Source organism: Chrysemys picta, chromosome 18 (assembly GCF_011386835.1).
Source record: "Chrysemys picta bellii isolate R12L10 chromosome 18, ASM1138683v2, whole genome shotgun sequence".
NCBI classification, from domain to species: Eukaryota; Metazoa; Chordata; order Testudines; family Emydidae; genus Chrysemys; species Chrysemys picta.
In genome coordinates, this window is record NC_088808.1 from 4088318 (window position 1) to 4113526 (window position 25209).

Genomic DNA, 25209 nt, shown 5'->3' on the forward strand with positions numbered 1-25209 from the left:
CATATTTTTTAAATAGCTTTTAAGAGAATAAATTTGAGAGAGGGAGAATGTGCTTCGAGAATATTAAAGACAGTTTGGATGGAATGGCAGATTCCTTTTCTGTATCACCATTTTGTTTCTCTTGATGGAAGAACAACAAAATGGCGACTCTCATTTTAGCTTGGTAAGTATATTTCTGAATAAATGCTGTGGATGAAGATGTGATCAATCTATATAGGAGCAGAGCAGTGTTTCCTTCATGTCTTTATTAGATTTTTGAGAGTTTTCCCGTGCTGGGTCATACATGCAGTGCAACCTCATAAATGTAGCAGTGGAATTTTTTCCTCTGAATTGTGTGCCTCAAGCACACTCTAACTCCATTGTAAATGCTGAATGGGAAAATTGCAGAAAACCTGCAGAACTGAATTTGAGTCAAACTGTAGTTTAGAGTATGGTATTTAGCTTCGGTTAGAGCCATAGTTTAAATAAAGCAATGAGGCTGGGAGGGGAGGGGAGGGGAGAAGGAAGCACAGTGAAGCAGTGAGGTTAATTCTAGGATTGACAAGCTAGAGAGACCCTGAGAACGTTAAATCTGTAGTAATTAGAAATCAGACTCCAAAAGGTTTTCTCTGAAGTGTCTCAGTGTTTTAAAGAGTGGAGATAGTATCAGCAGGAGTTACTTCTCTCCACAGGAAGAGGGGAGCAAATGTGGATGTGGAAATTAAAGGTGTTTAGGGGAGAGGGTGGAAACTATTATTCATTGACTCCTGAATGGGAGCTCCTCTGCATGGAAATATGTGGCGCAGTTAGAAAGAGAGAATGAAAAGGGAGTGAGCCCAAGAAACTGAACAGCTGATTCTTGTAGCCTCCAAAGCGTGTTGCCCTCTGCTCTGCTCTGCTTGAGAAGAGCCTGCTCTGTGCTTTTTTGGTCTGGCATAAAATTAATTTAATGAGGCTTTACAAACATGGACATCTTCTTATTCTTAGGAGGTTTTTTTTTAAATACAGTAATTTACCGTAAACTGTTCAGTATTCAAGGCATGAGGGGAAAGATGAGTTGGTCTATAAGCACATGGGCCATCCTCTTCAGCATTAACATGTTGGCTCTAGTTTCTTGTCGAAGACAAACAGGCTAAGGGAACAAGGGCCTGGTGGGTATCTCATTTCCTTTCCTACGCCCCTCTGAGCAGGTGAAGCTGCTGTTTGGCCTGGAAGTGGAGAGTTTTCCCTTTCTGCTGGTCTCTAGAGTGCTGTACATATATGGGATAACGGCTACTATCCTGTGTTTAATTATTAATTAGGTCAAATTCTCCAAAATTAGACTCTGCTGATGAGAAATGGCCTGACATCATGCATTTTCGTAGTCTTTCACTGGAAAGCAACTCTGGGGCTGTGTCAGGAGCCCCACCTGACGCCCCAAACTTACTCTCTCCCATCAGAGATTGTTTTAAAATTGTTTCCATTATCCCAATTTCCTTTCCCCCACCCCTTTCAAATCTTGCAGTAAACCCCTGTAGATTCTGCTTTAAATAGGCAATTAAGCTAACAACATAATTATATCCCTTAATGCTCATTTTAACTGGTGTAGGGGAGAAACAAAGGGAAAAAGCAACATATCTAGACACAAAACCTTTCTTATCATTTCAAGATATTTTGATACCTCTTTGTTAATTTGCAAAGAGGTTGGGGTTGGCTCACTAGTGACAGTGAGTAAGCCTTGGGGTCACCGTTGTATAGGCTTGCAGGAAGTTTGGAGGTATTTGTCTTCTAAATGTCCTCTTTCAAAACCTTTTTTAGGTTACGAACTTAGGGGAATCCCAGGAGACTAGAATACGTCCACTTAATATTGCAAGGTAGTGGCTGCCTAGCTGTGGTATGATAGGTTTTTTTCTTTTTTTAGTACCTAGGCAATTATTCACAAGAGACCAATATGCTGAGTCCACAAACTGCCTTCTTACCATATGTATGAGGGGAAAAAGTAGAGCATTGGAAAATAATGTTGATGGAGAATTATGGTACTGAGTTGATGCCAAGTTAGCGAAGCTCCTTTACTGTCTGTGCAGAGCCAGATTCAAAAGGGAATCAGAGCTAATATGCTGATGACAACGAGCATTGTAACTTTCATTCCATGTGTGGTTTTGTACAAAGCTAATCACACTAAGATCACACCCACAAAAATGTATGGAGATGCTTATAGCTATAAGGTAGGAAAATTCTTCACCGTCTTCTCATTTTTTGTTGAATCAAAGCATTCATGGAGAACTTGCTAATAACAGGGCAATACACTTTGACATGCCAGTGATTATAGTAATAATTAAAAAAAAACATAATCATTTTCAGTATTTCTTGTTCATTCAGAAAAGGTTATAACACAGGATTGAAATGAAGGATATTTGGGCACTGATCCTTAAGTCTGAGCCACGCAGGCAGCTCCTTGCACCTTTGTGGAGTTTACTAAGTGTATTGATCATATTGTAGGGTCAGGACCTTAGAATCTAATCCTGTTCCTAGCATGGACTCATTTGATCACTTAATGTCATTTTGCCTGTTTTTCTCTCTGTGTAAACTGGTTATAATAATATATTATTATGAGACATTAGTAGTGAACATTTGTGGAATGCTTTGGGATTCTGTCATTATAGGCACTATAGAAGTGAAACGTATTATTATTCATTGAACAATATGGGCTCTGTGAGTTCTTTTAAATTCCCATAGGTGCAAATAGTGTATGTGGTTTAATGTATAAAACATCTTTACTGTGTATTTGAAAGGTGTTGAATTCAAATCCTGTTGAAGGTTGCATTTTAAACCTCTTCTATTTAGAACTGTGCTATAACTTGCAAAAACCATTGTAAATCCTTTTTGCTGAAGTCATATAGCCGTCATTTTCCAGAGAGGCGGCCAAATAAATGCTTAGGAGAATGCGTGCCTAAATGTCTGCAGCATCCAGAGGGTTAAATCTGTTTTTCATTAAATTTTGCATAAAGCTGGTTTGTGCCCAGGAGCTTATATGTTCTGTGCATCCGCCTCCCACATGTGAACAATTTGGTTTTAATTCTCTAGAAATTTTGGTCCAGTTTTTCCAGAGTCTGACATCCACTTGTTTTTCAGTGGGAGCTACTGGTTGCTGAGCTCTTTGGAAAATCAGGAAAATTATATTGAAAATTCTGTATGCCTGTATAGTATTAATGGCAGTGAATTAGTTGCCACATGTCAGGCAGCTGATTTTTAGCCCTAAGTTTCTCATCACTTTTATTGGAGCTGTGATTTTTATTAAAATTTCTGTAAACTTTTTTGCATCAGTTCACTCATTAATTTACTCATGCATCGGTACCACTCATTAATTTTCACTTCATTTGTAAAATAAAATGATCTCATCTGAAACATTTCACTGAAATGTAACTATTAAAACAGCCACAGTTTTTTAAAAAAAAGCTTAGCTATTTTAAAGCCCCATTCCTGCAAAATTTTACACATATGCTTAACTTTATTGATGTGCGAAGTCTCATTGAACTAAGGGGTACTACTCACACATGTGACGTTACACACAAACCTGAGTTAGCAGGATTAGGGCCTAATGATCAGGTTTAAATAAGGGCTTGTCTAGATGATGAAGAGTTAGCATGCAGCAAGCTAGCGTGTAAATCTACAGTTTGTATTAGTGTGCCATGCACTAACTGTTCCAGTGCAGATCGACCAAACGGAGGCCAGTGCTCACTAGAGTGCTTTTAGTGTGCATTAGCGAGGGTCCAGATGGCCAGTTAGTGGATGGCAGGCTCTAGATTTACCCTCCAGCTTGTCACACACCAGCTCTCCATCTGGACAAGTCCTAAAATACAGTTAGGGACAACTTAGTCATTCTGTCTCTGTTCAGAGCTTGTGCATGTGCATCCGCACAAATGAATCCTCATTCTATAGGATGGAAATATACTTGGCTGAACTGTGCCAAAATCTTCCCTAGAGTAGCTTCTTCGAAGCTTTGGGTTCAGCCCAAGGGGTTGGTTTTGCTCATTCTGTCTTATTTGACGTGACTGTTTAAATGTCTAACCTTTTTCTGTTGTGGCTGTTTCCTCATAGGTAAAGTGTTTTGGGATTTGATTTATTTTTTCTTTAGGGCACAGAAGAAACGCTAGATTCTGTAGGTGCGTTTCTTGTTGGAAAAGGTGTATTATGGCCACTTTAAGGATTGTAACCAGAATTCATATTGGGATGGAGAGGCCATCCTATGTTGCAGATACCAATTGTTTTTGTTATCGGTGAAAGAAAATTAAAATGATTTGACCTCAGTTAAATAATTACAGATGTCAGTAATTGGAGAAGGATCCTGCGTTCGCTTTGCCTTTTGGGTTACAGATTGATTTTACTAGCTACAGAGTCAGATTTTCTAACTTTGTAAGGTGCCAGTCTTCCAATGAGATGGCGGACTTGAGCTCCCTTTGCCCACTCTTTTGTGGACTGTTGAGGTGGAAGTAGTAAATGGTAACTAGTACATATCCCTCTCAAAAAGAGCTAAGGATAACTTGTCGTGGCCACCACTGACCTTTCAATAAAGCCAGTGATGTCCCAGGCTGTGCAAGAACTGTTAAACAGCACACAAGGGTTTCTGTGTTTGCATAACCAGTCACTGTCTTGACCATTGTCAGTGCCCAGATACCACAGTTATGGGGGAAGACAGTAAATCCCTAGACAGGGAGATACTTAAAAATTATTTTGTGTCTGAAATCTGAAACAAGTTTTGCCATACTACATCACCAAGGCTCTCCCGCACCAGCATAGAGAGCACCATTCGGGTTCATAAGAGTTCCTCTCCATGGGTTATTCAGTCATTGGCTGCTCTACACAAACCACCACCAAGGATACTGCCAGGTAGTGCTATTTGTAGCAGTGGCTTTGTGAACTGGACATCCATTAACTGGGATAAAAACTGAGGACTCCCAAGTTAACTTCATTAAGACCAACAAATAGCCACTAGATTCTAAGAATTTTTAATCTCTGCTGAACTGGGCCAGGCTGAAACTAGTAAATTAGAAATCAAAGACTCCCTTTCTCATTCCTGATCCTTTGAGACATCCAGTCTTCCACTGTCTGTATTTTCATACTGGGAAATTCTAAATGAGCTGTTCAGAGACGGAGTCAATCTTCATGGGTCATGGTTGGCAAAGGCGTACATACTAATCAAAGGGTGTTGGTACATTGCTTCAAAACTACCACTAAGCAAGTCAGTGAAGGAAGTAGATGGAGTAAGATTTTTTTCTCCTTTGGAATTTCACTTTTTGAAATAACATCTGTCATGTAGACTCAGCAAGTACATGAGGGGACAGTGTTTTTACTGTATATAATTTATTGCAAAATCCTGATCACTTCATTTCCAAATCCTCTTCAGAATCATAAAGGCATTTGGCTTCCAATACTTTTGATCACAGGACCTTTTAAAAGTCATGTGTAGAAGTTAGTTGTTAGGCTTAGGAGGTTTGCAAGAGGTTCAGTATAGTAAATTTATTAGACATTGTTGCACAATCGAGGCCCAAAATTTGTCCTTTCTGAAAACTTATTTTGATGTAGTACACTGTGTTCTTTGAATACTAAATACCTTTAAAAAATCCACTTCTGCAGCCAAAAAATTAAAGAACCCAAATAACTATTCTTTGTGTAGACCGCAGTGTACAATAACCGAAGCAAGGTGAACGATCATCTCTCCCTTGTGCTGGCACTGCAACATTACTGAGTGGACAAACACTATTCTTCCCTGGCACAGCTTCACGAAGGTAAATTCTTAGGGCCAGAATTAAGTACAATATATATAATATATATCTGTTTCTCAACTCCTTTTCTTCTTTGCCTGGGGTTGGAGGTGCCCAGGATTCTTTGTTACTTCTTCCAGTCTTCTAGGTTCATAGGTGTTCCAGTCCTTTTCTCTTCAGACTTCTCTTGACAGACTCTTTCCACCATATCTTCAGTCTTCCACATCCTTTCATGCTATCCCTGTCCTCTCAGGCTCTCTTTTCTGATTGTTCTTCTCCCACTCTTTTCACATGTCTAGCTCACCTCAAATGTGCACGCTCCAGCCTGAGAGCCCCAAGTTCATCTTCCCCCTAATTTCTTCCTTGCGCACTCTGTCTACCCTCCACTTGCCGGACATTCTCCTCAATATATTATTTTCTATGACATGTGCACTACAAACCCGAGGCTAATGAAGAATGACGGGTGGGAGCAGAAGGCGTTAGAACTGCAGGAAGCAGCTGACTAGCATGACATGAAGGCCTTCTACGAAGGTATCCATGCTATGTATGGCCCATAATCCAGTGGTACAGCCCCTGTCCTCACAGCAGATGGTAACTGGCTGCTCAAAGACAAAGGTGGTATTTTCTCTCACTGGGCAGAGCACTGATAGTCTCCTGAACTGTCAATCCACTATGTCTGATGAAGTTATCGACTCACTCCACAACATCCTGTCCTGGAGGAGCTGTCCATGGACCCTTCTTTGGAGGAGATTACTAAGGCCATCAAGCAGCTGTACATGGGCAAGTCTTCAGGCTGAACTGTACAAATGTGGAGGTGCCCACTGGGTCAGAAACTCATCAGTCTTTTCAAGACTTTGTGGGAACAGTGTACTGTGCCCCAGGAGTATAAGGATGCTTTCATAGTCCATGCATAGAAAAAGAAGAGTATATCTACCTGTGTCAACCATCGCAGAATCTCACTGTTGTCTATAGCAGGGAAGATCCTTGCACAGTCCTCAACAGGCTTCTCCCACAGCTGGTGGACTTGGTGTATCCAGAGTCACTGTGTGGCTTTTGTGCTGGCTGTGGCAGCATGGACGGGATTTTTTTTTGCAGCCCAACAAATACAAGAGAAGACTCATGAACAGAACAAGGTTCTGTACATGTTTTTTGATGACATGACCAAGGTCTTTGACATGGTGAATCACAAGGGCCCGTAGAAACCCCTTCATAAATTTGGCTGCCCAGAGAAGATGATTGCTGTCATCCACTCAGTTCATGGTGGCATGATGGCCAGGATGATGGAGCGTGGTGAATCATCAGAAGCCTTCCCTGGCACCAATGGCTCCAAACAAGGATGAGTCACGGCTCTTTGCTCTTGTCTTTTCAGCCATGCTCTTGTTGGCATTACAGGACTTGGACTGAGGCATACCTATCTGCTTTAGATTGCATAGGGGTCTATTCAATTGACGGTGACTGAGGGTGCGTACCAATGTAATCAAACAGCTATTAAGAGAGCTCCTGTTTGCTGACGAATGTGCCCTCATTGCGCACACACTGGAGGACGTTCAGCTTGTTGTGGACCTATGCCTCAAAATGGTTTGGTTTTACCATCAGCCTGAAAAAGACGGGAGGTCCTGCACCAAGCAGCACCAGACTGCCGGCATTACGAACACCATGATTCCATTGTCATAATCGACAAGGCACTTGTCAACTTGGTTAGGAAATTCTGCTGCGTGGGTAGCACACGTTCCGGTAATGCCGTGGTGGATGATGAGATCATTCAGTGCCTGGCAAAGGCCAGCTTGGCATTTGGCAGGCTCCCACGTAGGCTCTGGAGGGAATGTGGAGTCTGTCTCAGAACCAAGGTAAAAATCCATCATTCTGTTGTACTCACCTCACTCCTTTCCAGCTGCAAGACATGGATGCTCTACTGATACCACATCAAGCACTTGGAGAACTTCCAGGTTCACTGCCTAAGGTCCATCTTCAACATCAAGAGGCAGGACAGGATCCCCAGCACTGCAGTCCTTGAGACGTGCCAAATCTCTGGCATTGCAAAAATGGTCATCAGGGCTCAACTTCACTGGGTCAGACATGTCGTACACATGGCTCTTTCCTTTATACCAAAAGGGGTCCTCTACAGCCAGCTGAACATGAGAACCTGCTCTAAGGGTCAACCCATGCTTAGATTGAAAGACACCTTGAAGGCCAACGTCAAAGCATGCAAGATAGACACTAAAACCTGGGAACTTGTTGCACTGGACTGACCTAGATGGTCTGACAAAGTTCCTCCTCTATCTTGGTGGGTCCTGCGCTTATTGGCGGATTTTCTTGCCGCAGAGATTCACCATGTGGGTCGGGGAACAGCCCAGAGACCTTCCCCTCTGGAAGAACCCACAGTCCAGGTCAATTGGGAGGTTTGGGGGGAACCCGGGCCCACCTCTACTCCGGGTTCCAGGCCAGGGCCCTGTGGACTGCAGCTGTCTATAGTGCCTCCTGTAACAGCTGCATGACAGCTACAACTCCCTGGGCTACTTCCCCATGGCCTCTTCCAGACACCTTCTTTATTCTCACCACAGGACCTTCCTCCTGGTGTCTGATAATGCTTGTGCTCCTCTGTCCTCCAGCAGCACACCCTCTCACTCTCGGCTCCTTGTGCCTCTTGCTCCCAGGTCCTCACACTTGCACCACAAACTGAAGTGAGCTCCTTTTAAAACCCAGGTGCCCTGATTATCCTGCCTTAATTGATTCTAGCAGCTTCTTCTTAATTGGCTCTAGGTGTCCTAATTAGCCTGCCTGCCTTAACTGGTTCTAGCAGGTTCCTGATTACTCTAGTGCAGCCCCTTCTCTGGTCACTCAGGGAACAGAAAACTACTCATCCAGTGACCAGTATATTTGCCCTCTACCAGACTCCTGTACCCCACTGGGCTGGGTCTGTCACAATGGAGAGGTGTGTTCCATCAGTCCCTGTCCACTATTGAGGAGTCGTGTATGTGAGGTCTCTACAGGAGAAGAGAACACGTTGGAAGACCAGTACCTCAAATCCTCCCCGTAATAACAACTATACTTGCAAAACATTCTGCTGCATTTGCAAATCCAGGATCGGATTCGCTTGCCATGTGAGACGCCATAAAAACTAATACACCCAGAACTTAAGTCAACACCAGCTGAACACTCATCTGTCGAAGCAACAGGAGAATCCAAGAGCATTGCATGTATCTTTTTTTCCCATCTTCCTAAGACCTGCTTTTTCCAAACCCCTGAGCTGGCAGGGACAAATGCATGCAGGATATACAATTTTCCTTTCTGTTTGTTACCAAATTACCAGTGTCACAGTATTTATTGCCATCTTTTTCACTGTTGCCTATGCACATTTGGTTCTTCTTTTCAGTTCTCCAGATGTCTCTCCAATGGCACTAAGCATTCTTCCCAAGTAGACAATTTTTTTCTTCTAATTTTGCTTCTCTTCTGAAACTTCAGACAATAGCTCTTCTTCCAACTTTCTTACTTGTATAAATTCAGTTTTCTTTGAATTACCTTCAAAACGTGGTCTTCAAATGCAGATGCCCACCCTGATACCGTATTTACCAATTCCTCTTTGATGTCAGCCACAAGGACCAGATTGTCAGCATACGTTATTTTTTGCCATGTCTCTGCAGGGTTGGTGGTCCTACTAATTAACTCCATAACTAAGATGAAGAGAAGTGGACTCAGCACACTGCCTTATCTCAATCTCACCATCACCTCAAAACTCTCCTAAATTCCATATATTGTTACCACCTTTGCTCTTGACCCTCGATACAGGTGCTCTATCATCTCCTCTTTTTGACTTCCCCCTCCCACCCCATCTCAATAATCCAAACACCAGCTCCCGCTGAACCAAGTCATATGCTTTCTCAAGATCAATAAATACTACATAGCAGTTACGTCCTCTATTTATCATTCTCTCTGTTTCGTTGCAAATATTGCATGAATAGTACTTCTTTCCTTCCTAAGCCATATTGCTCTTCTTCTGTATTTTTCCTTCACCCACCTCAGCCTTGCCACCAGAGCTTTAAGACTTTGAGAGGCTGACTTAGCAGGGTGACCCCAGATAGGAGTTTGGATTGTTTACATCACTCTTACCCTTCCAAAGGGGCCCAATCGATCCCATTCTCCAGTTTTCTGATATGCTTGTGTGATCTTAGCAAACACATAATATATGAAGCCATGTGATTCCAGTATCTCCAGGTACCTTGATCACATCAACAGTTATCTCATCTTCACCAGCTGCTTTACCATTCTTCATCTTATTTAATGTTTCTTCTATCTCTACAGAGATTGATACCTTTTGAGGCTTCCCGATAATTTGTGACGGTTCTTGCACTTACAATTCTCTCTCCTTATTTTAACAGGTTTTGAAAATATTTTTTCCATTCTTTTACCATCTCTTTAGGGTTAGTCACCACACAGTTCCCATCCATCACACAAAAAGTTCTTCACTTCTTGTGTTTCACTCCGTTTTTTGCCAACCAATTTCCTACTGTCATCTTCCACCATCTTTCTCTTTGTTTCCTTTTCAGCCTCCATTCTTGTCTCAGCAACTGCCTTTTTAGGCTCCTTTTGCCTATTTGTATGCATGTTTGATTGTTTCATGATCACAATCTGCTGCCTCAAACTCTCTGAATATATATATATCAAGCAAAGCATGCAGCCTTTTGGGACCGTGCATCCCATGCATCTTAGGGGGGCATCCTATATTCCTCTTAAGCAATGAGTAGTAAGAGGCAACAAGTCCCACAGTATTCTTGCCAGCAAGTTAAAGAAGTATGGGCTGGATGAATGGACTATAAGGTGGATAGAAAGTTGGCTAGATCGTCGGGCTCAATGGGTAGTGATCAATGGCTCCATGTCTTGTTGGCAGCCGGTATCAAGCGGAGTGCCCCAGTGATCGGTCCTGGGGCCGGTTTTGTTCAATATCTTCATTAATGATCTGGAGGATGGTGTGGACTGCACCCTCAGCAAGTTTGCAGATGACACTAAACTGGGAGGAGTGGTAGATACGCTGGAGGGTAGGGATAGGATACAGAGGGACCTAGACAAATTAGAGGATTGGGCCAAAAGAAATCTGATGAGGTTCAACAAGGACAAGTGCAGAGTCCTGCACTTAGGACGGAAGAATCCCATGCACTGCTACAGACAAGGGACCGAATGGCTAGGCAGCAGTTCTGCAGAAAAGGACCTGGGGGTTACAGTGGACGGGAAGCTGGATATGAGTCAACAGTGTGCCCTTCTGGCAAGGAAGGCTAATGGCATTTTGGACTGCATAAGTTGGGGCATTGCCAGCAGATCGAGGGACGTGATCATTCCCCTCTATTCGGCATTGGTGAGGCCTCATCTGGAGTACTGTGTCCAGTTTTGGACCCCACACTACAAGAAGGATGTGGAAAAATTGGAAAGAGTCCAGCAGAGGGCAACAAAAATGATTAGGGGGCTGGAGCACATGACTTATGAGGAGAGACTGAGGAAATTGGGATTGTTTAGTCTGCAGAAGAGAAGAATGAGGAGGGATTTGATAGCTGCTTTCAACTACCTGAAAGGGGGTTCCAAAGAGGATGGATCTAGACTGTTCTCAGTGGTACCAGATGACCGAACAAGAAGCAATGGTTTCAAGTTGCAGTGCGGGAAGTTTAGGTTGAATGTTAGGAAAAAAAATTTCACTAGGAGGGTGGTGAAGCACTGGAATGGGTTACCTAGGGAGGTGTTGGAATCTCCTTCCTTAGACGTTTTTAAGGTCAGGCTAGACAAAGCCCTGGCTGGGATGATTTAGTTGGCCCTGCTTTGAGCAGGGAGTTGGACTAGATGACCTCCTGAGGTCCCTTCCAACCCTGATACTCTATGATTCTAAGTCACTGCTGGGCCACCTCTTCCAGCAGCAGATCCAGAGGAATAAAAAGCCCGTGGACTGATTTAATCTTCCTGCTAAGGTCCGTAGATCTGTTATAATGGGTACATCGTGCTGTTTGCAGTTTGAGGGCAGCACCAGACCTGCCAGGCCCTGGCAACGGGTGAATGCCTTGTCCCCTTGAAGTTCCCTCCAGTTTTATCTGCCGCCCATGTGGCCAGTGTCTCTGCCAGCCCTCCCTGTTGCAGAGCTTTGCGGAGGGAAATTCCAGACCGTATTTGAAGTTTTCAGACTAGTAGTTTGGTTCAACAATATGTCTGTCTAATTTCCAGCTGTGCCCCAAGGCTGCACTGGATTTTTGGGGAGATTGTCCCCTCAGCTCCACTCCCGTGATGCGGTGCTTGCAGCAGCTGGCGCCCCTGCCGAGGCAAAGGAAGGGTTTGTCTCTCCTGCACCCAGGGCCAGCTCTAGGGTTTTGGCCGCCCCAAGCAGCCAAAACAAAACAAAACAAAAAAGCCGCAATCGCGATCTGCGGCGGCAATTCGGCGGGAGGTCCTTTGCTCCCAGGCGGAATGAGGGACCGTCCGTCGAATTGCCGCCGAATACCTGGACGTGCCGCCCCCCTCCGGAGCGGCCTCCCCAAGCACCTGCTTGAGAAGCTGGTGCCTGGAGCCGGCCCTGCCTTCACCCCCCCCCCCCCCCCCCCCCACCTCCCACGCTGCTAGCAAGTGTCTCACTCAGGAGCTCCCCGGCTCTGTGGCAGAGAGCAGTTTCCTGCCCAACCCGATCTAGGTGGGATTGCTCACACCAGCAGCCGTGCCTCTGACTGGGAAGCTCAGCTGCCTCCTTCCCTTCTGCTTCCCTGCAGGTCGCAGAGAGTGCAGTGAGGGGCCTTTGGGCCCATCTCCCTCCCACTGCGGCCACTTCCATAACAGCCCCCATCCCCTCAGAGCCCACATTTAGGTCTCCAGGGAAACTCCGCTCCATCTGGGCCACAGTAGAGAAATATGGAGTTTCTGGGGAACCCATCCTTCAGCCTTGAAGCTAGACAAATTCAGACGATGAATAAGGTTCAGTTTCTTAACAGTGAAGGTAATTATCCACTGGAACAATTTATTACGGGTTGTGGTGGACCCAAACTGCATTTTTCTGTGAATAAAGTATTCATCCGAAAAATGTCACCCAGCTGTATTGATGAATCACGGTTAGCTGCAGGGGAGATGATCGTGAGGTCACAAACACAGGTTATAGCTGCATATGGAGAATCGGCAACAGAAAGAGCTGAGCAGCAAAGATCTGTGTTCATGCACATGCATTTAGAAATAAGGAGGAAAAAATAGACCAGCAGAATTGTTTCAGATTTCTTGAGAGTGACAGCAGATTTAAAATTTAGCTAGTAACATTTTTTCTTTTTGCTGTTCCTTCATTTTTCAAATGACATCAGCTCTGAAGGAAACAGGCAAATCCATCCTTCCTTGCTGTCAGAGAGCCTCTGAGTTTTTTTGTTTTTAAATCTCGGAGGTTTTTTTGTTTATTTATATCTACTTGGAGAGTTGATCTTGTGATATTTATAGTGTTTGCGGTTGGCTGGCCAGGAGTTATTTTGCAATAAGAATTTCTAAGATTTCTACTTTGTCTGTCTGTCTTTTTTCCCCCCAACCTTTTCTTTTTCCTTCGTTTTTTTTCCTTGTTGGTAGTCTTTCTTAGACCATATTCTTTCCGCTGTAATTATTGTGCCTTTTTAAGGTTTTTTTGGCGGGGGGAGTCCTGCTTTATGTGCCTCGCCTCCCACATCTTCATCTGTGGAGCTCTGTTTAGTGACTGTCTTTTCTCTTTCCAAATTAAAACTACCATCATTCCACACTATTGATAAAACCAGCCAACAAAAAGAGAACAAGAAAGCAATATCCTCTAGTTAAACTTCCATTGTTAAAGGTTTGTTTAGTTTCTCTCTGTTAGCCCATTTCTAAACTCTTTAAGACAAGAAGACTCCTTTAACGTGGAAACCTCTGCAGACATACTGTACTCCCTTGTTTGGCAAGTGGTTCTGTGTTCTCGTATGCTTCAGTAGCCAAGGGGTATTGTGCTTCCTTGTGTTGCCTACCTTTGAACTTAGAGGCTGTAAAGCAAATCACATTTTTTTCCCTTCTACACTCCTTGCAATGCTATCAATGTACAAAATATTTAATGATTCTCACACGTTTGCTTACCCTTGTATCTCCAGGCTTCGTAGCTCTGTGGGGAGTGTCACACAAATTCTCACTTATTTTGTTTTTCCATCTGCCAGTTACCTTTTTGCATTGTGACTACATCTTATTTAGTCCTGTGATGCCAGAGCTGCCGAGAGAGGAAGACATAGAATCATAGAATATCAGGGTTGGAAGAGATCTCAGGAGGTCATCTAGTCCAGTCCCCTGCTCACCTGGTAATTTAATTGTGGTCTAACGTGCATCCACACAGTGGATAATTTCTCAAACCATGTAGGTTTTTAACTCTAGATATAAGTTTCCTGCTTTGGATTTTCATGTTTGTCAAATGCTTACTTTTTCATTATCTACTTCTGATTTAAACTAAACAACAGAAATATTGTGTGTTTCTATAGTGGGGTGTTAGTTATGGAGGACCCCAAAGCACTTTCCAACCTTTTTAGAAATACAAATTGACATAGGGATTGTGTGGCTCACCACTGAAACGCAGTCACGTCTGGCATGAATTGAGGTAGCTGCTCTGCACTGCATGGTGTGTTCTCCACAGATTTAAAGAGCAATCAAAGTTCTAGTTCTGTGAAGTTTTCCTCCAGGAAGTAGTTTATGACTGTTCCATGAAGTTCTGGTCAGTGGATCTGCTCCAGGTGATGTTTTATTACTTTAGATGGAATATATGGGCCCAAGGAGTCAAAGGTATTAACGTGACCCTATCACTTTCCAACATTAAACAGTGTTAACAAGGTTTGGGGTATGGCATACAGAGACATAGCCCATATAGTCCCATGGTAAAATCCATTAAAAATCCTTTTAATTTCTTTTAAAGATACAGAAGAAAGAAACACACCTAAAGCATTTGAAATGTAAAGTGTTAAATAAGGCTTTTATTTTCCATTGTTCCCTTTCCCTTTGACTGGAGACAGCTTTTAAGAAGGAAAACCACCCTTGTTTGACAATCTCTCCAATAGTATCAAAGATGTCAATAACTGGCCTTTTGAAGAAGAGAGAGGTTAGTGGAGATGGGCTGGAGATGCTGTTTTTCTGTTATTGTTAAAGTCCGATTCCGTTTCCTAGAAGACAAAACAAGGCAAACACACACAAAAGGGGAGAGAGAAGAACAGAAAAGAGAGAAAATGCAGCTTCTGTCTCTGTGATTGACTCTGACTTGCAGCCCTACTTCTGGAAAAACACAGGCATGGCACGTGATCGTACCACCCAGTCTGAGACCTGGTGACTTGTACCAGCATCAAGCTGTTCAGAGCATTGCTTTTCGCTGCATTTCTGGGCACAGCCTCCCAGCAGTGTTGCAAAATGTAGTCTTGGCCAGCTAAGCCAGACTCTTTTTAGACAGAAGGCGACAGTAGAGGGATAGGAAAGAGAAGAAATAAGGTGGGGGAAGGGAATGGACACAAGGGGAAGGGGGTGTTGGAAGATGAAATCTCACATCCCAGGTGGTGGTAGGGATTTAGCCAAAGCTGGTGGAAGTGGCAATATTATCTGGGTCCCTCTCTGTGGCCTGGTCTGGTCTGGTTATCTCTTAGGATCAGGATGACAAAGGCCCAATGATAACAGTGGATCCTGGGGTCTCAGGAGATGGTTGGGTTGACAGCCAAGATGGTGAAGCTCGTTGCAGTGGTGGCTGGCAGACAGCTGCTTTGTCTTCTAATTTCCTTCCCAAAAAATCTTACTGTAAAGATCCCAAACAGGAGTGATGGGCGGAATGGCCGGCTATCTCGTTATTTTTGTTCACCAATTAGGCATAATTTCCAAAACACCAATTTTGGTTTATCGATTTCCAGTCCCACACTTTTCTTGTTTACGAGACATAATCTTACCATAGTCCTTGATTATATCAGGAGGCCTTTTTTCACTCTTGAACTAATTCACTCTTTCTGTCTTGCTTTTGCACCTTTTGCCATCAGTTCTAGGTGATTGTGACATTTTATGAACTTTCATTCGCATCTTACAGTTGAGCTCACAATTAGGGTAAATTTATAGGCCCGATTATCACAACAGGGGTGACCAACTTTCTGAGCCCAGGCTGCTTTTACCAAGAGTCCGATGGTTTTCACTGGGATTTTTTGCTTTTGTCTCGGATGAAATTACTGGTGCGTCGTGCTAGATCATGGATTCAGTTAGCTATAATCAGGACAGAAGGGGTTGGAACACATTCCTAAGTTGAGGGCTGTCAGCTGAAAGGGCCCTACTCCCAGCACACAAACACACACATCCTACTGATTGTCGGCTTAAAGTGTGCAGTGCATCTCAACAGTCATGATATCACATAAGGAAAGCGCTAGGTTAAAGAGGTGAACTTTATGAAGGCAGCAATGAGCTGCCAAAATCTTAACAACTGGTTTCCTCCTCACCCCACAAAGGGGTCGTGGTCCGCCCCCCCCCCCCCCCCCCGGGACACCTGCCTCATCCACCCCCTCTTCCCTGTCCCCTGACTGCCCCCCGCCGCCCCATCCAACCCCTCCTCTGTCCCCTGACTGCCCCCGGAACCCCTGCCCCGACTGCCTCTCACCACCCCATCCAACCCCTGCTCCTTCCTGACTGCCCCCCGGGACCCTTGCCCCCATTCAATTCCCCCTGTTCCCTGCCCTCTGACCACCCCGACCCCTATCCACGCCCCCCACCATCCTGCCCTCTATCCAACACCCCCCTCTCTGCTCCCTTACCGTGCTGCCTGGAAGTGGCTGGTGGTGCTACAGCCTCGCCGCTCGGCCGGGCCGGAGCCACTCGGCCGGGGCCTGGGCTGGGCTGGAGCAGGTCAGCTGGGGCCCCGGGGCCGGGCTGGAGCCAGTCGGCCGGCCGGCCCGGTCGCCCAGGGATGGGGCCGGGGCCGCTGGGCCGGAGCCGGGGCCTGGGCCGGGCTGGAGCAGGTCGGCCGGGGGGCTGGAGCCGGTCGGCCGGGGATGGGGCTGGAGCAGGTCGGCACTCAGCCTTGGTCGGAGCCGCTCAGCCTTGGTCGGAGCCGCTCGACCGGGCTGCGCCGTCGCGCAGCGCCTCCCTGGAACTCTCCTCACACCCCCTCACCCCCCCAGCTCACCTACGCGAAGCCACTGCTTGCTTCTCAGCCCTCCCAGGCTTCCCGCCGAACAGCTGATTTGTGGGAAGCAGGGGAGGGAGAGGAGAAGAGGGGTTGAGCGTTCAGGGGAGCAGGCGGAGGTGAGCTGGGGCCGGGGGCGGGGCAGAGAGCTGCCCGGTTGTTAAATTTAAAAGCCCTTTTAGAACCAGTTGTCCCGTGTGGGACAACTGGTTCTAAAAGGGCTTCTAAATTTAACAACCGGTTCCCGCGAACTGGCTCCAGCTCACCACTGTATGGAGGGCTTTAAAAGTAAAACCCACCCACTTGAACTGCATCTGGAAATGTATTGGAAACCTTTTGGAAGTCTGAACTCTATAGGGTATGAGTGTTCTGTGCTTCATGCAAATAACACCATGAAGTAAGCAGGCAGCTACATTCTGCACTTGTCGAATTTCCTCATTGATCTCCAAGTGTCATCCCCAAGTACAGAGCATTGTTGTAATCTGGTCTGGAGGTGACAAGGCCTGGATAACTGGTGAGGTCAGGATTAAAAAGAAGAGATTGCAGCCTCCTTACTGGTCATAGATAGACCAGTGTTGTTGTAGTCATGCTGGGTCCAGAAAATTAGAGAGACAAGATGGGGGAGGTATCTTTCATTGGACCAGTTTCTGCAGCGGAAAGAAACAAGCTTTTGAGCTTTCCCGGGGTCCAGACCTGAAGAAGTGCTCTGTGTAAACTCGAAAGCTTCTCTCTCTCTCTCTCTCTCTCCCCGACAGCAACTTGTCCAGACAAAGATATTACCTCAGCACCCATTGGTGTCTCTATAGATAGAGATTAACACTCCTGGCCACAGTAGCTGAAGCCTGGGAGGATCCATCAGAAACCCCAGCTAGAAAACTTGAGTTACAAAAATTGTGGGGAATAGATACCACCTCTGCCATCTCCTCCGGTTGCTTGCTACAGTCCAACAACTTTATCTAGTCTGGGTCTCAGCCAGGTGGCTCTCATCCAATCTTCAGTCTCAGCCAGAGACTGGGAAATCTAGTGAACTGCACTCTATGGGTCTGATAAAACAGAAATAGAGAGCCGAGTGTCCTCAGCATTCAGGAGCCAGGCAAGGCCCACTCACCCATTAGGAAAATGCCTACATGAAAAAGTGGGTCTTGCAGCAAGCTCCAGAAGAGGTAAGACTGGCTCAGTGGAGGGAAGGGTTGGTTTTTTTTACAGCCCATCAATAGTAGTAGTTGAGTTCAAAATGTGTAATGTCACACCAGGTCACTGGTACAGTGCTTCAGTAGCTATCCAGCATTCTTCCTAAGAGGATGTCTACACTAGAGCTGGAGGTGTGATTTCCTATTCGAATAGACCTTTAGGTACAATTTGCATATAGACAAGCCCTTATTTAAATTTTTCTCATGCATTTATAGCTCGTTGGATACGTTTGTTTTATCAGCTGGGAAATATTTTTGTTTAAATCCTGTCATAGGCAGTCTTCCCTGAAGTTTCCAGTGAAGCTGGAAACCCAGAGAAATGGGATTATTTGTGAAATACAATCATGTGACTTTCCTTCCCCCCCCCAAGTTAAAAGTAATTTTAAAAATTAACTATGTTTCCATCCACATACATTCCCTCTGTAAAAATGCCATTTGTTGTATCTTAGTCGTTAATAACATTTGTTTCACTATAAAACTCGAACCGTCTATTGTTACTGCTTGAGTCAGGTAATTCTGCTCTATGGCTTGGTCATGTGGTTTGCCTGCTTTGATCATGTGTGAGGAAGTAGTTGATAATGGACTTATTTATTTATTCAAAATTCTCCATGTGAAGTTTTATTGCACTTCTCTTTCAGAAACTAGGAAGAGCAGCATGAGACCGAAAAGAATACATTTTGCCTTTTTCTGTTGCTTATATAACCAAGGGGGAACAATTTAAATTAAGGCCATTTAAATCACTGATTTAATTCATGATTTAAATCTCATGACTTAAAAAAGACCACATTGATTTAAATCAGGTTGAGGCTTTCTAAAACTAATTTGACCATTTGTGCTATTTAATTTTAGACATAGGTGCTGACACCGTGGATGCTCCAGGGCTGGAACACCCATGAAAAAAATTAGCGGGTGCTTAGCACTCACCAGCAGCCAAACTCTCTCCCCTCCTCCCCCCCCCATGCCTCCTGCCCACACTGTTCCACGGCGTGCAGGAGGCACGGAGGGGGGAGGAGTGAGGAGGGGGCAGAATAGGGTGGAGAAGGGGGCAGGAAGGGGAGAGGCAGGATGGGAGCTTGGGGGAAAGAGTGGAGTGGGTGTGGGGCCTGGGGCTAAGTGGGGCCGGGCGTTAAGCACCCCCAGAGAAAGTTGGAAACCAGCGCTTGTGACTTTAGATTAAAATTTGTTATGAACTATATTCTAAATCCTGTTTTTTCTAAAATGCTACGTCTGGTCCGGTATCTCACTTGAATGTCACAAAACTGCTAAAGGCAAAAAACAAAACATTGAAAATTGGAAGTCCTCATGCCACCAACATTTAAACAAGTACATAAAAGTAGTCACAAGATGGCCCATTGACTTCAACGCAACTGCATGTGCATAAGTGTTTGCAGCACCAGAGACTAAAATTTCATTTTGATTAAGATCTTTTCTGTTAGTGGCATAAAATCTTTGGCATATTCAAAACAAAATTGCTTCAGTTCTGAGGATGAAAGTTCATTTAAACATTCAATACATTAACAAAGTTATTTTGAATTTTTTGTGTCTGGATAAGCCAAAATCTTCAAAAATAGGAGCCTAAAGTTAGGCTCCTAAATCCATATTTAGACTTCTAAAAGTAGCTGTGTCAGAAACACCTAAATGACTTAGGAGGGCAAGTCCCATTGACTTCAAGCTGCAAATTGTGGTGGAGGAGTGTAGCGTGGTTGAAGCATTTCAACTTTTTCACTTGTGGAAGTTCAAAGTATTGGAAGGTGATGTTGGTTACAAATAAAGTGCCAATATTATTTGCTTATTAATTTTATGTTTGTATTTGCCTCATCCTAAGGGTGTTAATAAAGCCTTACACTTGTCATTTTCAACATAGATAGCTGAAATTCTACTAACAATTAGGAAATGAACTAAAGAACGTAAGTAGAAAACATCCATATTAGCAAATTAAGACTATAAAACGGGAAGAAAGTAAATAATCAGCACCAAGCAAATAAAAAAAATTGATTTAAATAATAAATAGATTTTTAGGGTTTTTTAAATCATGATTTTTATTAGCTCTGCTTATAATTTTCTCAAACTTTCACCTTTTATGCTGAAATTTGTCAAGCCTGGTCTCAGCTCGAGACTAAAATTTTTGGGAAAGCGTGAGCAAAAATGGTTCAGCTGTTTTCAATAGTAAAAAACAGTTCAAAGAAAAATACCCTTAAGCCAATACAAAGAAAGTTTAAATTTGGCATGGAGATATTCCCTGGGTTAGTCAAAGGAAGTGAGTTTATGGAAAAATATTCCCAGCCCAGGTTTTCCAGTGCATTCTGGTGTGTCTCTCCTTTAGACTGTTTCGTTACATCAATCTCCTGGTCGGTTTCTTTATTATTATTTATTTGTATTACAGAAGCTCCTAGAGACCTCAGTGAGATCAGGGCTCCATTGTGTTGAGTGTTGCACAAACGTATAGTAAGAGAGAGAAATTTTCCTTTAGTACATCTTTCCCAGGGGTGCAGCCAGCAGTTTGAACTCTGGGTACACACAGGTAGATCAGTTGCACAAGATGTCCTCATGATCTTGTGAGGCAGATCTGATCTAGCAGAAGGTTTGTTTGTAAAAGGAATGGTGGTAATCAAAATGGGCTTGCTGGGCTCCCAGGAAACAAAGTCCTGTATGCACCTAAGATACCCCACTCCACATAGGCCTCTAGACTTAATGAAGATGAGTTTGGCAACTTTTCTAATCACATCCCTAGTGGGATCAATGGAGAGCATAAGTGGCTGGCATGCACTGAGAAACTTGTCTCTGCAGCCTGGTGGCCTGGGACTTTCTGCTTCAAGATCTAGGTCTGGTCTACAATACAAAGTAAACTCAACATAAGTCTATTTGCATCCCTCTGTGTTTGCATGTGTCTATACTCAGATTTGTCTCTGGTTGATGTGGGTGGCCCATTACAGTGACATTACCTCCCCGAGCAGTGCAGACCCACAGTCGACCTACTTAGGTTGACACAGCATAAATATAGACATTGCATTACTTGTGTCAACCCTCACAGTCCTCCAGCACCTGTCCCACAATTCCCATCTCCCATTAACAGTGCTCTGTTCACAGTTTGGAACTCCACTGCCCAGGGGTCACAGAAACCAGAAGCCCACTCCCCTCTTTAAGCCCTCCCACCCCTTATGCTTTTGAAATGCTTTTTCCTGATTACCCACCTTGGTGAACACACTTAGCACACCTACCAATTCACCTTTGTTGTGTGCATCCGATCATGCCAGATCCACATCTCAGAACGCTACTAGACATGCTCTTGCCTGGAGTAGGTAGGAAGTATTGGATCGCCTGGGCCTGTGTGGAGAAGAGGAAAGCCCACCATAGAAACGTTGACATTTGCAAGCAGCTTGCATGGGAGATGCAGGCAAAGGGACATGACCGGAGTCAGAAGCAGGCGATGTGAAAGTGAAGGAACTTCACAAAGGATACCGCAAAACCAGGGAGGGCAACTATAGATCTGGTGCTGCCCCACAGATCTGCTGCTTTTACAACAAACTGCCTGGCAGAGACCCACCCTCACCCCACAGATCACTTTGGATCCCTTGGAGAAGCCCCAAACGGATCCCCTGCCATGAGCAGCAGGGAGGAGGAGCGGGAGACATTTTGGGGGACTGTAAGCGTGCTGCAAGCCAGGAACTGTTTGAAATGCCTCAGCAGGCGACTGGAGTCCAGCCCACGGACAAAGGGGAAGGGAGGTCGGGTAAGTGTGTACCTGAATTATTCCTTAAAATGCTTTTGAAAAAACTTTTCCTTTCCCTCAAACCTCATCTCCTTCCCCATTCCCCTTCCTCCCGCCTTTGTTCCGCATTTAAAAATGGTGCCAGGCTCATTCGCAAGTTAAGACAGCTCTCTGCTTTTCATTGTTTTACCGGTACAATGTTAGAAGATAAAAGGTTAGGGAATCGTTTCTAAAAAAGGTGGTATAGCAGTCTGGTTACACAATGCACATCAGACCAGTTCCAGTACGCCAGTAAAATCAGCATCCATTTTTCATTTCTGGATTAGATGGGGGGGATCTGGATTAGATGCCAAGTACTCCCTTTATGAGAACAGGGATGTCTCTTTTATCCTCTTGCATGATCTTGATGAAACTTTCATGGGGGTGCTCTGCAATCCTCTCCAAAAGGTTTCTAGGGATTCTTCCTCTGTGGTAGGACACTTTCCCATGCCATTCCATGATGAATTCGGCAGGCACCATTGCAGCAAACAGGCTAGCGGCATATGGGCCCAAGTGGCTTTGGGGGTGCCAGTAGTAGCTGTGTTCTCCAGGCCTTTGTTACTCTCAGGATTGAGATATTAGCCCAAATCCCCACTGCCTGTGGAAAATAGCACCGATATGCAGTACCACTGCCTTGTGCCTAGAGAGGGGGCCAACTCTATAGCTACCTGCAACAGGTCATCCTCTCTCCTTCCGGCCAGGTCGCACTCACCAGGCGTGGAACTGGAGAGCAGTGCTGTAGAGAGATGCTCCAAAGCTACTGTCAATAAGTGTTTCTTATTAAGAGTATTAGTGGAAATAAGGGAGTTTTGAGACTTTTCTTTCTCTTTCCATTGTGACTGTAAATCTAATGGTGCATCTGTCTGTTTATATCAGCAGCTTCTGACATGGTGGCCTTGAGGGGTTCACCCTGATCATGAGAAAGAAGACGACTAAGGAGGATATGTCCCGTGAGGGGATCCTCTGTGCCACAGTTGCCTCACACTGTGATCAAAGGGCCTGGAGGGAAATGTACCAGGACCTGACAGTTTTGGGCAGGCAACAAACGAAAACGTTGCAGACCAAGGTTGATCTACAAGTCCAAAGATCCCAGATTCAGAAGCCTTTGCCTCCCATGGAGAACTCAGTGGTCACTGTTCCTTTCACCCTCAACATTCCATGTGGCTCCGCCGTCTACATCCTTACCCCTACCACTCCATGGTGGCATCAGCAAGGGGAACCGTAGCTGCATATATACTGACCTGTGAAAACTACAGATTGGGGAGGGAGTGGAGGGAATGTTGCCACAACGGACTGTATTGCATGGACATAAATGTTTTCTTCTGCTTTCACTTGGGATTGTAAGCTGTGTTCACCCTTAATAGTGTTGGTAAAAGTTTATTTTGTAACCTTTATGTGTATGTTTACACTTTAATTTTAATAACTGCTGATTTGCACACAATAAAGCCCTATTTTTGGAAAGTCAGAGTATCTTTATTAACTCACACCACACATTGCAGAATCCATAATGGGAGGCAAAGACCCAACCACATTTGTAAATTTACACCAAGTATTAGAGTCCATAGCAATATATATTCTACAGTACACAAGACAGATGCTATTTCTTGTACATAACAGAGATCTCTACGGTTACCCACTGTTAACAGGCTCCTTTAAAGCCTCCCTCAACTGCATAGCTCCATGGTTGGCTCTTCTAGTAGCCCTTGTGTCTGGCTGTTCAGATACAGCAGACAGATGGTCTACCTTGTCTGTCCATGCTTTCCTCACCCTTCCCTCACAGGTATTATGTAGTACATAACATGCAGCTATAACCATTGGGATGTTTTTTCTCAGTGAGATCCAATATAGGGAATAAACAATCCCAGCATCCCGTCAAACTATCTAAAGCATATTCAACAGCCATTTTGCACCTGTTGGGCTGGTAGTTGATTCTTTCCTTGGCACTGCTGAGGTGGCTAGCATTTGGCTACCCCTCAGGGGTAGGCTGCATCCCCCAGAATCACTGTTGGCTTTTAAACATCACCAATGATAATCTACTGGTCGGGGAAAAATGTCTCTGCTTGCAGCCTTTTTTTTTTTTAAATGCGAGCATCCTACGGCGTCTCTTACAGAACCCACTCTGATGTCAGTGAAGCATTTCTAGTGATCCGCTAAAGCTTGGCTAAGCATAGAAAAGTGCCCCTTCCTGTTGATGTGCTCTGTGGCCAGGTGGGCTGGTGCCAAAATAGGGATGTGTGCGCCATCTATTGCTCCACTGCAATTTGGGAACCCCAAATCCATCCACTATTTCCTGTACGTTGCCAAGAGTCACAGCCCTGTGTAGCAGGCGACGTTTAATGGCCTTCCACCATCACAACAGCTCCCGTTGTGGATTTTCCAAATCCAAAATGTTTTTGAACTGACTGGTTGGTAGCAATTTGGTTTTGCAAATTTCGGTAGTGTGATCGCCGCTCACTTCTCCACTGTTGATGCCGGTCTGATTCTGGTGTCTCTGCATTGGAGGGCAGGAATGTGGCCTTTCACATCTGAAAGTTTTGCAGCCCCTCCTCGTTGTCCCAAGCCTGCATTATGATGCAATCCCACCAATTGGTGTTCATTTCTTGGGCCCAGAAATGGTGCACCACCACGTGGAGCTGCTCCAGGAAAGCCAGCAGCAGCCTGGCATTATTGTTCACTGTGTCCATAAGCCTCCAGTTATTGTGCTCAAACATCTCCATATGCTCCTCATCACAATCCCGATCATAGCCGTACTGCCTCAAATGGTGCAAATAGTGGAGAATCATGCATGCTGGATTAGCAAAGCACAAAAGAACTGTGCTCGGCTCGGCAGGCTCCATGCTTCAGACTCTGAAAAGCGCCTCACAGGTGCAAAAATTGGGCTATGAATTGTATTGTGGGATGTAGAAGGTGGCATGATAAGAACTTGACCCCCTAACTCTGAGAGAAATCCCTAGGTGACTTGATCCTATGCCACAGTGTACTGCGAAAATGCCCCTTTAGGAGATTGCGAAGGACAGCGGTGCGAGGCACACGGGGATACTTACCCCTGGCACACTAGGCTTTATTCCAGTGCTACACTGACACAAGTGTCCCTGGTGCGTACGCGTGGCACCGACACAAACCTCGCCAGCCGTATGCCGACATAATTTGCGTCAGCCAAACTTTGTAGCATGGACATAGCCCTACGTGACACGAGGCCTAACCGTCCCTCACAATCTTAACAATTTCTGATAAGAGACTGCGAATGGTTTGGATTTTCTGGTTTGAGCATAGTAAGAATTCCATGTCTTTGGCTTTTCATCTGTCCTGGAAGGCTGGGTGTGCAGGTCAGGCCCATTAGTGTACTGCGACATAACAGAGCAGGCTTTGGGCATCTTAAACCCTTCGCTCCTTCCCTGTGAAGCCTGCATGCCAGGCCGGATGCAGAAT

The 25209-nt window shown here is 44.8% G+C and overlaps 1 protein-coding gene and 1 long non-coding RNA gene across 22 annotated transcripts in view; both read left to right on the forward strand.

Annotated features, from left to right (window-relative positions):
- The window catches only part of ZNF618 (zinc finger protein 618), a 279775-nt gene that overhangs the window by 97018 nt on the left and 157548 nt on the right, over positions 1-25209 (forward strand). The gene's annotated exons all lie outside the window — the stretch shown is intronic.
- LOC135976458 (uncharacterized) lies at positions 12280-23241 on the forward strand. Its single transcript, XR_010593572.1, has 2 exons — positions 12280-21762; positions 22660-23241. It is a non-coding gene; the product is annotated as an uncharacterized LOC135976458 (long non-coding RNA).